This window comes from Cavia porcellus, unplaced genomic scaffold, assembly GCF_034190915.1.
Source record: "Cavia porcellus strain 051 isolate PalLab524CR breed Dunkin Hartley unplaced genomic scaffold, mCavPor4.1 scaffold_17, whole genome shotgun sequence".
Lineage (NCBI taxonomy): Eukaryota > Metazoa > Chordata > Mammalia > Rodentia > Caviidae > Cavia > Cavia porcellus.
In genome coordinates this window covers 35,356,303-35,368,520 of record NW_026947500.1, presented here as the reverse complement: position 1 = coordinate 35,368,520, position 12,218 = coordinate 35,356,303, and the positions used below count along the sequence as shown (strand labels likewise).

General features: G+C 34.9%; 1 pseudogene; it reads right to left on the bottom strand.

Annotated features, from left to right (window-relative positions):
• Positions 1-3,852: 3,852 nt before the first annotated feature.
• On the bottom strand, positions 3,853-6,356 carry LOC100729781 (ribosome quality control complex subunit NEMF-like; annotated as a pseudogene).
• Between the last annotated feature and the right edge of the window lie 5,862 nt (positions 6,357-12,218).

Sequence of the window (12,218 nt, the reverse complement as noted above, 5' to 3'; positions counted from 1 at the left end):
GTTTGTATCCACCCTCCATTGGCTTCAGGATGAGACAATTGGGGTAACTGCTGCTTTTGAAAACGTTTCCTAAGTGCCAAGTTACATAGGGAATGAAGCGTTACCTTGCAATATGGCCAACTTTCAATTAGCCATGGCAGTGGGAAACTGGGATGGGAGAGATAATTAAAATTCACAGACTGTTTCCAGACTTGAGTTTAATAATATCACATCCCTTTGCCCTAAGCTCATTGGAAACACCACCGAGAAATGTTACCTTCTGATGCCACTTTCATCTCCTTTTAGATTTCTTGTCTTCCAGTCTGTGACAATAATCAAAGGCCTTTCTCTTTCTTCTTTTAGGGCTTTGGGTGAACTTTCATGGGTACTGTGATGTCCTGAATTGACTAAAACTATTTACCCTTCATGAGATTATACATTGCCAAATCAGGTGAGTATCACTGAAAAGCACTTTCAGAAGGATTAGTAACTTTGAAGCACAGGGAATACTTTCAAGATGGTTAGTGATTAAATTAAGCATTCACCATATATCTTGATCACAGCTACATACATCCATATGTACTTATTATTAACTATGCTGAGTGCTATGAATAAAATATATGCCCATCCCATACAGTATAATTCAATTTGGAAGAGACAATAATATAAGATGATGAGAACTTGTTCTTTGCTGAAAGTTGAGATAAATTCTGCCTTGCAGAAGCCCAGAGAAAAAGTATTTAAGATAGAAAAGAACATAATCTGAGGAAAAATTTCAAATTTTGTGAGTAAATGTTGGATAATGTAACTAAATTCCTTTAAAATCCAGTTCTTACATCAGGTCTTCCAATTGGGGCCAGCCAAGAGCCAAGAACTATCCTTTCCTCAGTCTCAAATGAAACACTTAAAAAGTTACTTTCTGGATGTTAAAACATAATTCTTCACCGTATTTTGCGCAGGGACCCATCTAATATTCTACCTGTCCACAATGCAATACATATATGTAAAGTACACACAGACACATCCAGAACATTTTATCATTTTTAAAGTAATTTAAGGCTTGGAATAAGAGCAGTTGGTTTTGTTATTGGAAAGTTAGAATTCCTTATTTAGTCATTTTTTTTTTATTATGCACAGTTCTGTGTACTGGTAAAAATATGCAAATAGGGGCCTGCTTCTCCCACAGCTTAGTCTAGTGCCTAATTTTTAGGTGGCTCTATAAATTCCCATGACCTTGTTTTCTTGTCACTGGTTTTTGGACCAAGCTTTCTTTTAATTGCCCAGTGCCAGAACCTGAATGGTTACTGCTGATGAGGAAATAAATCAAAGTTCTAGCTTTACAGCATTAGAATATTGATATTTCCAAGGGGTACCATCATATTAGGAGAACTGAGTTATATCTCACTTTGTTTTGCTGATGGATCACTCTGAGTGGAAACAGATCCATCATGACTTCTTGTGACTCCCAAATGGTTTTCATATGACAGAATTTTTACCACACTTCTTTCTCTATTCCATGCATATGAAAACAGAAGAGGTATAAGAGAAGGGATAAAAACACTTAACTGTTTCTAAGATCAAAATTTATGTAAGAGACAGCTTTCTCAAGCCAATTTTTACCCAAGTCCAATTAATCTCAGCATAAAGACTTCATAAACACCAATATTAATTGTAGATTCCTAGAGGCTGTTTCTTCCTAGCAGCTTATACAGTAAAATGTTAAAATCTTTACATTACAATTGAGACTGTCTCCTGCAAGTTTAGAATTTTCTAGACACTCATAGAATTTCATCTTCTATTTAATCATCTTATTATATAATGACTGACATATAATAGATAAATATGCACTCTGTTTGAAAAGTTTTGGCGTATGTGTGCATTCATGCCGCGATGACCATAAACAATGCAACAAACATACCTTACAAATTTCTTCATGCCCCTTGTAATCTCTTCACTTTGTCATTTCTGCTTCCAGTTAACAACTGATTTATATGTTCCTTCTCACTGTAGATTATTTTGTGTTTTCTTGAATAGATAAATAGAATCATGAAGCACATATAGTAAAACCTTTGTTTATAAGCAGAGATCATTCCATGAACTTGCTTATAATCCAGAGCACTTGTATATAAAAGTGAATTTCCCCATAAAAATAATAGAAATTTGGATAATTTATTCCACAATCAAAAATATTCATTTAAAAATAAAAATAAGGGCTTGTGATATATAGCTCATCAGCACAGCAGCTGCCTGGTAAGCAAGCGCAAGTTCCTGAGTTCAATTCCAGATACCAGGACAAAAGATAAATAATGACAATAGTGCAGTATTATACAAATAATAATGGAAATACAAAATAAAAGGAAATTAATCCGCACTTACCTTTGACAACCTTAGTGGTTGGTGTGAGAGAGCAAAGAAAAGAGGACTATTGGGTAGAATGACTTTCACTGTGAGTAACAGAATCACTGGTGTCTCCTGGCTAATGGGATGCTCTGCTTTTCATGCAACTCTAAGAAAGAATTTATCCATCCATACTTTCTTTCGCCTCCTTTTTAGGATTTCACTAAAATGTGACACTGCAGTGTTAAACAGATGCATCCCTTGCACTGCCATGGCCTTATTCAGGTGGTAATTTCTACCATATTTTGCAGTTTCTAACATTTTAGGACTTTCGCTAATCTCATTTGATTTGAGGGATTCCTCTGCATTTTTCTCCTCCTCTTTCACAGAGGAGTTGTCTTCCATGACCTCCTGCTGATAGGTGATGATCACCCACAATCTTGCAATTCTGCAACGTACACACATGTATGTGTAAGAGAGAGAGAGAGAGAGAAAGACAGAGACAGACAGAGTTGAGATCATGTAATCATGAGACATTTGGCAGCATGTCCCACTTATATTTGCCAGATATCACTTGTTTGTCACTTGCAATACAAGAGATCACACTATTGCATTTTGTTTACCTGTTGATTATTTAATGAACACTGACATTGTTTCTAATTCTAAGTTATTATGAAGAATCTATCTGTGAACATTTGTGCACAAGATTTTGCATGATTATATAGTTTTACTTCTGGGTGTTAATATAAGAACCAAATTATTGAGTCTTATAGTTAATAGTTGTTTAAGTTTTCAATGGACATCTAAGCTGTGGTTGAATTTATTATATCATTTCATATTGTCACCTGCATTAAGATTCCAATTATTTCACATCCTTTCCAAAACTTGTCAGTTTTTATTATTACCATTATCATGATAAGGGTGGTATTTCATTGTGTTTACTAGCATTTTTCTAGTGACTGTTGATACTGAACCTCTTTTCATGTGCTTATTGGCCATTTGTATATGTGTATATTCAAACCTTTTTAAATCACTTTTAAATTAAATTTTTACTTTAAAGTTGTAAATTTTGTTTATATATTCTAGACACTTATCTACATGCTTATCAATTATGTAACTGTCTTCTTCCCATTTTGTGAGGCATCATTTTTCTTTTTTCAAAGTGATCTCTGAAGTAAAGTTATTTTTAAATACGGTGAGGTCTACTTTACTACTTTCTTTTATAGTTGCTATTGTTTAATTTTTATATTGAAAATAGTATTGCCTGATTGTCACATCAACTCTCTGGTTAATTTACATCTTAAAATTAATACTTATTATTAACCTCCCAAATTTCAACAAAATGTAGACTATGAGCTATGTAATTAGCATAGCTTTTGAAATACATTTTAGGAAATCCTATCAGAGACATTTTTTTTCTCTAGATAAAATTGAAAAAAAAAAAGAATTATATCCTTGGCAAATATGGTAAGGTCTGTTATATGGTATTGCATCTTAACTTCCAAAAGTCTATAAAATGGATTCTTCTCATATATTTTAGGGTTTCAATTCAGCTCTTTCCTTTTTTACATTCAGAAGGCTGAATGCAGACACTTTCACTTTGCCAAGAATGGTTCTTGATAAATCAGTGTTTTGCACGCTGCAGAATAAATCCTTTTCTCTTGCTGTTGCTTCTTGGGAATGCACAAAACTATTCAAAGCTATTTCTGCAGCTTTTTTCCTTTTTCTGAACTCCAGGGGTATGTTTGTGTTTGTAGTTTTTCATAGTAATGTAAGTTGTGCATATCAGAATGGCAAACAGTACCTTCAAGGATATGGATAACCCATCAAAGCAAATAGATTTTCCTGATTTCACTTTTGATCCAGATCTTGTTCTTCCTTGTCATCCTGTGGATCATTTAGAGCAAAGTCTTGTAATTCGAGTCAAAACCTCAAAGGATGGGGTCCATGTTTTAATGTCATCTGAAACCCTCTGTCCATTTTTGGGTTTCTGGAGCTGTTTCTTTACAAGTCCATCCTTTGTTTATTCTTTTTTCCCCTCCTCCCTTTCTTGTTCTTTGTTTGAACCTGCAGACCCTGGAAAGTTCATAATAAAGTCACAATCCTCCTTGTCCTGGTCTGTGTATTTTTCTTATTTTTTCCTCATACTCTTTTCTCCTCGTTTATTGGATGCACATCTGCAACATTTTTGTTTGTGTTCTGAGGGGTTGCAAGGTATATAGCATTTTTTTTTTCCTTTGTCCTTTTCTACTATCACTTCTAAATCTGCTAAATCACTTGGAAATTTTTCTCTTTTGCATTTCCCTTCTTTCCTCGGCTGATAGAAGATTTTGACTCTATAATTTATTGTCACTTGAATTAGAAGATTCTTCTTCTGAAGCCAATTTCTGGATGGATCTTTGAAATTAAAGATGAGACAAGTCAATATTCTTATCACTTTCTCTTTACCTTCCTTTCACCAATATCCTTCATTGATCTTTCTTAATCTCTTAAGATTCTCCTTATCTTCAACCCTTTTTCCTGAACTAGCTCCTCATTTATTTCATCTACACCACTGTGAATAATAACATCCTCTCGGCCAACACGAGTCATGAATTCTCCTTCTAGGCACTTCCCCTAATTCCTCTTTATCTTCTTTACTACTGATGTTGCCTCTGTCTAGTTGTTGGATTTCCTCTGATACAAGCTCACTTGTGCAACTTTCCAGTGTCTCCATGTCTTCCTCCTGCACTTTTCCTCCACTCTGATGTCTCCAAACACAAGCATCCTCTACCTTAAAGATGAAACCAAATCCTTTCATTAGATACAAAGGAGGGAGGAAATTCTCTTTTCCTCTTATCATGAAGCTTCCGGGTGTCAAATATTCTCCAGGAGGTGCTGTTTCGGAAACCTGATGACAGTACATCCACCAAGCACTAATAATACCTTGTGCATCGCTAGCAACACTGCAGCAAAACACTATCATGCCTGTCTAGTCAGTGTCCTCAGAGGCACCAGTTCTCCTGTTGAGTTTTTAATCATACAGCTTGTAGCTCCATAAAGGTCAGAAGGTACATAAATATCTCCTGATGTCACATATCTTTTCAGAATTATTTCATTCTCTAGTTGATCTCATCCAACTACAATTAGATAGTTCTCTAAGCCAATAAACCACAGACATTTCTCAAATCAATATACTTTTCTTGCTTTTTGAATTAGAGGTAACTGCTTGAACGTCTTTACGTGTTTGTTTTCTTTTCTGCGGATTTGAATGCCTTCTCAGCAGCATTAACTGTCTTGTGTTTTCTTAGTGCATCTCTTATGATCATAATACTTCCTGACGTCAGCATATACTAACAAGCTGAGATCCACAGGCAGTTTCTTATTTTTCTGAGGCTTCCGTAGCTATTGACTCTTTTGCTTTTTCTCTTTGCTTTTGGTGGTTTGGTTTCATTTTCTCAACCACTGACATCACCATCAACGTTTCATCTTCCTCCCCTGATGATAAGTATGGATTTTTTAGCAACATTGTATGAAGATTTGTTTGCAGTTTTAGTTATTTGATTGCACTTGCATCACAGTCCTCTTGAGCTTAGAGTTCTTTCACAGTGACCCCAATTTCTGTTCAGTCTAACTAAATGGCTAATGCTTTGGATCATTGAAATGATTTTTCCACTACCTGAAGTTTCATCTCTGTGAGCTCTCCTTTCAGTTTGTTTATTTCCTGAGCCTGCTGAAAAGCTTTCAACTATTTTCAAGGTCCTTTTGGACAATATCTAACTTACTCAGTGCTTGTTTTTCCTGTTGCAAAGCTTTTAAATCAATTTTCTGACTTTCTATCTCCAAATAAAATTCATCTTTGGCCTTGTCACATGGTTTAAATTCTGTTTATGGACATTGAGATTGTTGGGAAAACCAGAAAGCATGAAAGTCCTCATAAGTGAGTAAGCCTTCAACTAGTTTATCTTCTTTCAGAATCTTTTCTCTTTTCTGGATGTTACACCTCTTTCCACTTGGACATTTCCAGCAAATTCCTTTTCTGTGAAACATTGCCCAGTGAATGCCTAGAGAAGTAATGGGTTAAAAACTCTCTTTAGTAATTCCTCCTTAGGTACACTGGTTATGACTTCAATCATTGCTATCACAGAGCTCAGTGATTAAGCGATAAGCTGTTTCATCACATCCAAACTGAAACTCTACAAATCTATCCACACTAAGCTGTTTTGCACTGACAAATCTCTGACTTTTCATGACAAAACTTGAAGACCTCATGTTCTTTGACCATTCAAATTCTTTTGTGTGAATCCATAAGACAGGTTCACGTAAAAGTGTAGTTTTAATGTCTAGTTTTTGCAAATAAACAAGGTATGTCTTATTTAATCTCATTTCTGGTGAGCAGGTCTGGGGAGCAGATAAACAAAAACAGCTGAAAAAAGTAAATTGGCCTGATTATCAAAAGAAATCACATGTTCTGCCTCCTGCCCTCCTCGCAGGAGACAGGTCACCTGTGGACATCTGCCTAGCATTCAAGTAGGGTGTGGAGGTCAAAGGTGCTGAAGCATGTCTTCAAGATGACGTTGTAGTGTCACTACTGTACTTTTTTCTACAACCAGCTGGACCTAATGCCTAATTTTTGATCACAAATATTAATCTTTGTTTTCTTCTAAGTGCTTTAAAATTTTTACTTTTATAGTTAGATTTTGGTCCATTTTGATCTAATTATAGACGTGACGGGAGATAGAGTTCTAACCTAAATTATTTACATGTGGAAAAATATAGTGGTCTCAATACTATATGTTGAAAACATATTTTTTCCATTACACAGTCTTGCCACCTTTTTCAAAATAATCTGACTGTGAGCATATTGTTTTATTCTTGGAATCTCCATGCAATTTTATTGATCTATATCACTATAACAATTCCAGTTTCAAAGTTTTGTTGCTGTATCTCTGCACTGAGTTAGAGGATCACAAAGTGTGTATCTTGCAACTGTGTCTTTTTTAAAGATGTTCTGGCTATTATGAGGGATCATTCCTTTGTATTGACAGATAGTTTTCCAATGTATGGATGATTTATAATTCCTTGACTCATTCATCTCTTTATGAACCTATGAGATTTTGACTTTGGGAAAATCCAAATAAAGTTTCTATGAATGTTTGACTCTAATTCTTAAGGTACAAATGTGTTCTTTTGTCTCTTCTGTTAACAGCAAGATGTGGAATAACTATTTTTTGATCATTTAGACATTTTGCATGAATTCTCAGGCCCCCATCTTGTAAATATGGAACTCAAATGTGGTGATGTGATCAAGTGGTTGGTACGATAGACAGGAGGGAGATTAAAGAAAAATGGTAAGTACACAAATTGTCTTTAGAGTATTCAAGTATATTATTCCTGGAGGAAATAAAGCAATTCTGGTCAGATGTTAGAAAAAGGGAATGTTAGGAAAAAATTTATAAATTCTCATTTTATTCACAATTTTATTTTCTTATGAAAGTTTACCTCTTGACATCTGAGCATAATATGCTCGAAAATAGACATATCAAATTTCAAAATTATTCATGCATCCCCCAACTTTGTATGAATCATAAGTTAAAACTTTTAGTCTCAATCTGATAGACAGAGTTGTTTTTGCCATTAACATTAATCAGCTCTTCAGACCTAATGAAGTGTATTTCATTTTCACATTCTACAGATCAAAATAAGATGATGGCACAGAAACACTAATTTGTTTATGACATTTTTTTTGTTAGGGAGAATGTGGCAGGGCCTAGCAGGAAACGAGAGGATTTGATTTTCCACACATGTTCTCTTCAACTGTTTTGTTTCTGAATTTTGACAAAGAACATGATCATTGAGTTCTGGGGAGCTGGGAAATATTTGGCAGCCAATTCACAGGTGTGAGAAACACCTGAGTCGACTTCGTCCAGAGGTTAGGGTGCCAAGACGAACACCTGGCTGTGCATAGATGTTGCTTAGTCTGCCAAAATTATTGCAACGAAATGAAGGGCAGAATGTACAGCAAGCCAAAGCCTAAACACTGCTGAGCACTGAATAAAAAGATCTTAAAGATAAGAAATGCAAACTAGGGACTTCTAGATTGTCATAAATAATATTTAAAAACAATAAGCAAATAACTTTTTCAATTGTTGTTCCTACAGATCTTATAACATCACTGAGACTAGAGGATCACAGACATTTTATTAAAATAATAAGCCATATCCTTACAAAATATACCTCATGCCTTTTAAGTAATGTTAGAATTGGGAGACATGTTAAAGTCATTGATATTGAATGGTTAGTCTAATATTTTTATATTCCTACTGCTGGGCACTAAAGTAAGTGCCTATCAGTGTGGACAACACTCACTTTTGGAGGATCTATGATGATCTGATAAACCATTGAATTGTGGCAAATTCCTTTAAAAATATACAAAAATAGATTACAATAATCATATACATATTCTATTTCACGGGGTAAAATATTGTATAGGAAACAATGTGAAGTGCAGAGAGGAAGGAATATTAAGCAGCACTTTCCAGAGGAGAAGCTCAATGGTGAAGAACAGAGAATTTTAGGCAGAAGAGAGAGAGGCAAGTATCATGCTTTGCTGGTGACTGTATGTGCTATCTCAGGTATGGACATACTGCCTTCACAAAATGTTTTAAAAGTCCATTTTCTACTACTTCTTCTATCTGACCTGAAAAGTGCCATGTTTCTATAAGTAGCACTATATGGAAACATTTAAATTTACAGTGATCACAAATACAATCCAAAAATCTAATATAAATATTGTGTAAGGATAAGAAATGCTCAAAGAGGGAAAAGTAACTGGGATAGGGGAAAGCAGGAAGGAAGGAAGGGAAAAGGAAACACACACACACATGCACGCACGCGTGCACACACACACACACACACACATATGACTAACTGTAATTGTTCCTGGAAAAGAATAGTTAATACTCAAAATTTTCATGTCTATGTATGTTGATCTAAGCAACCCTTGTGAAGGTAATAGTATGCAATATTACAACCATTGTTAAATTCCTATCATCTTGTTTAGAAAACCTGCACTGTTGTTATATTGGAATTGTTGTTGTTTGTTTATCTCTTTTGCTTTTAGTTTTTCTTTTCTGTGTCTTTTTTTCTGTGGAATAAAGAAAAAAATTGCAGTGTTCAGCTTGCAGAATTATACTCAATGACTTAGGGAGATTTTTCATTTAGTAGAAACCATATTTCATTATCAGTGTAACATGCATTCTGTTTTGCTTGAATTTGTGCACTTGCATTGCCCAATGGGATTTGGAAAGAAATGAAGGTGTCAGTTCTGAGCTGTGTCTTTAGTAAACAGGTTGTCACTGATCGCTCTCAAACTTCTGTGCATTCAAAAACCTGCCAGTCTCAGAGGGTAAAATTAAATGTTTGTGATTGTAAGGACAGTAGAGTCTGATTTATGCCCCCACAACAAGATTACTGTATCCAAAGTTAATAAAGCAATCGTGAATATTGTTAAGCTTCTGTAAGATAGTTATTGTGGTTGCTAATGAAGTGTGCATCTGAGCAATTGAATATTTGAGTGCACTAATAAAATGAATAATCAAAAATTGAAATGATGAAAAAATTAAATAAAGTGAAAACAACTAAAAGTGTAAAAAGAGCTTGTGTTTATCATCTTGAAAGTTGAACTTTTCAATGGCTGTATGAGAGGACTGTTGAAGATTAAATTCCAAAAGGTGATTGATAAAATTAAGAGTATACTGGGTGCATATTCTATTGAATATTTCACTAAAATATTTGTGGCCACATGAGACAAGTTTATCTCAAAGCGCTTCACTTGCAGCTGCTCTGTATTCCTGCCATATCCTATTTTCCTTGGTATCTCATTACTTAGCACATTTTACATGATTTCTTATGTATCTTTCTCATCTGCTCTCTCTCTACAAGCACATGCATTATACAAAGTGTGGGGTTGGCCTGTTAGGTTTACAACATAAAAGAATGTCTAGACAAATCCTTGCCACAGACTACATAAATTACAGAAAAGAATAAGTTAATGAAAACATAAATGTGTAAATGGCTTAGCAAAAGGAAAATTAATTAAGGCTTTGCTAGAGATATTGGCTTCAATTAGTTAATCTAATAAAATAAATGATTGTAAATAAATTCCTCAATGAAAGGTATCATGTTTATCAGTATCTCTAGAATGTCCTTTCTTTGTTCATATTTATTCATAGCATATCTTTGCTTAATTTTGTGTGTGTGGGTCTGTGCATGTGGGTCTGTGTGTGTGTGTGTGTGTGTGTGTGTGTGTGTGTGTGTGTGTGTTGGTCTTTTTTGTCCTACTGTAGGTGTCTTATTTCATTTAGTAAGAGAATTGACTACTGATAGCTCCACAAATAGGTCATTCCATAGCAATTTAAGAAGGAAAATAGAATGTTTCCTCTCCCTAAATATCTCACATCTGTCTTTAGAAAGGACTGTACTTGGTTCATTTTTTCATTAATTATAAGAATTACGAAAATGGTGGACAAATGATAGGACTGGAAAGTCTGAAACACTTCAACATATATGAAAATGGAGGGCAATTGGGTATGTATCTTTAATATTATGAACACTGAAGCTTCACACAAATAACAGGCAGCAGAGAGGTGTTCCTTCAAGTGCAAAGAAGGTGGGATAAAAATAGATTGCATATACACTTCTGGTTCAGATCCACAGGGAGACAAAGCAATAATTTGCAACTACATGATGGCTAGCTAATATTACCCAAAAAGCATCCTACTTCTCATTGAACTTGGATGTGATGTTAGAATCTACCTAATTGAGCTTTGGTGTCCTCTGAGTGTCTACTTTATGTGAAATAATTTCTCTATGCAAAATGATTAAGTTTGCATCTTGAAACTATTTTGCATTAGCTACTAAGAGTACTATAGGCCATCAGAAAGTTCCACAATAAAAGATGAGAGTCACACAATACTGTAGCCTGTCTAGGAGGTCAGTCATGGAAGAGGCAGTTCTAATCCATGGGATAAAGATATGAAAAATAAGCATAACAGAAATGAGGCAGAGAATGTTGGTTATAGTTCTAATATATATGGCCTTGATACACTAAATTAAAAAAAGAAAAAGAAGAACCACACATGGAGTAGATCAGGAGGTAGGGTCCACCGAGATGTTATTTATAGGAAATATAATTAACATGAAAAACAGTACAATAACTGAAAATCAAATATGAGAAAATAATACTCTATGTGACAGAGAACCAGAGAGTAATTAGGGGCAACTAGACCAGTATTTGTGGATAGGTTGGAAAGACAGGCTTTAATAGGTAAAGGAATACAATTAAAGATCAAGTCCAGGAGGGAGAAGGTTTGGAACCACTTAGGTAAATAGAAGCCCCCCGCCCCTAATTTAAAAGAAAGTGTCTTGGTTAGACCCAAAAATGCACAGTGTACCCTGAGGAAGTGAAAGGGGAGGGAGAGTCTTAAAAAAGATGGCAGAAGATATTAATAGTGCATCAGGATTTAACACCCATATTACTCACACCACTCTGCTTAGATTTTATTCTGTCCCAGTTTGTTTACTTGAATTAGATTTGAGGGCACAGACAGCTATCCCAAAAACATCATGTTACAGCACAGTAATCATCTTTAATTTCCTGTTATCTCAATCTGGAGCCCCGTATGACTTATACTAATTTATCATGACTGATCTGAGTTATAATCTGGTTTGTTTGACTGCTGTTTGGTACTGACAGATTTTATTCAAAACTGATAATCATTGATAGTATCAAGTCTGAGAATATGGGCAACTACACTGAAGATGACAAGACTCTACGATACACATACTTGTTTGATAAATGCCAGTTTTTGAAGTTTTATACTGTATACAAAGCTGTGTTTTGATTAATACTGTTATGTACT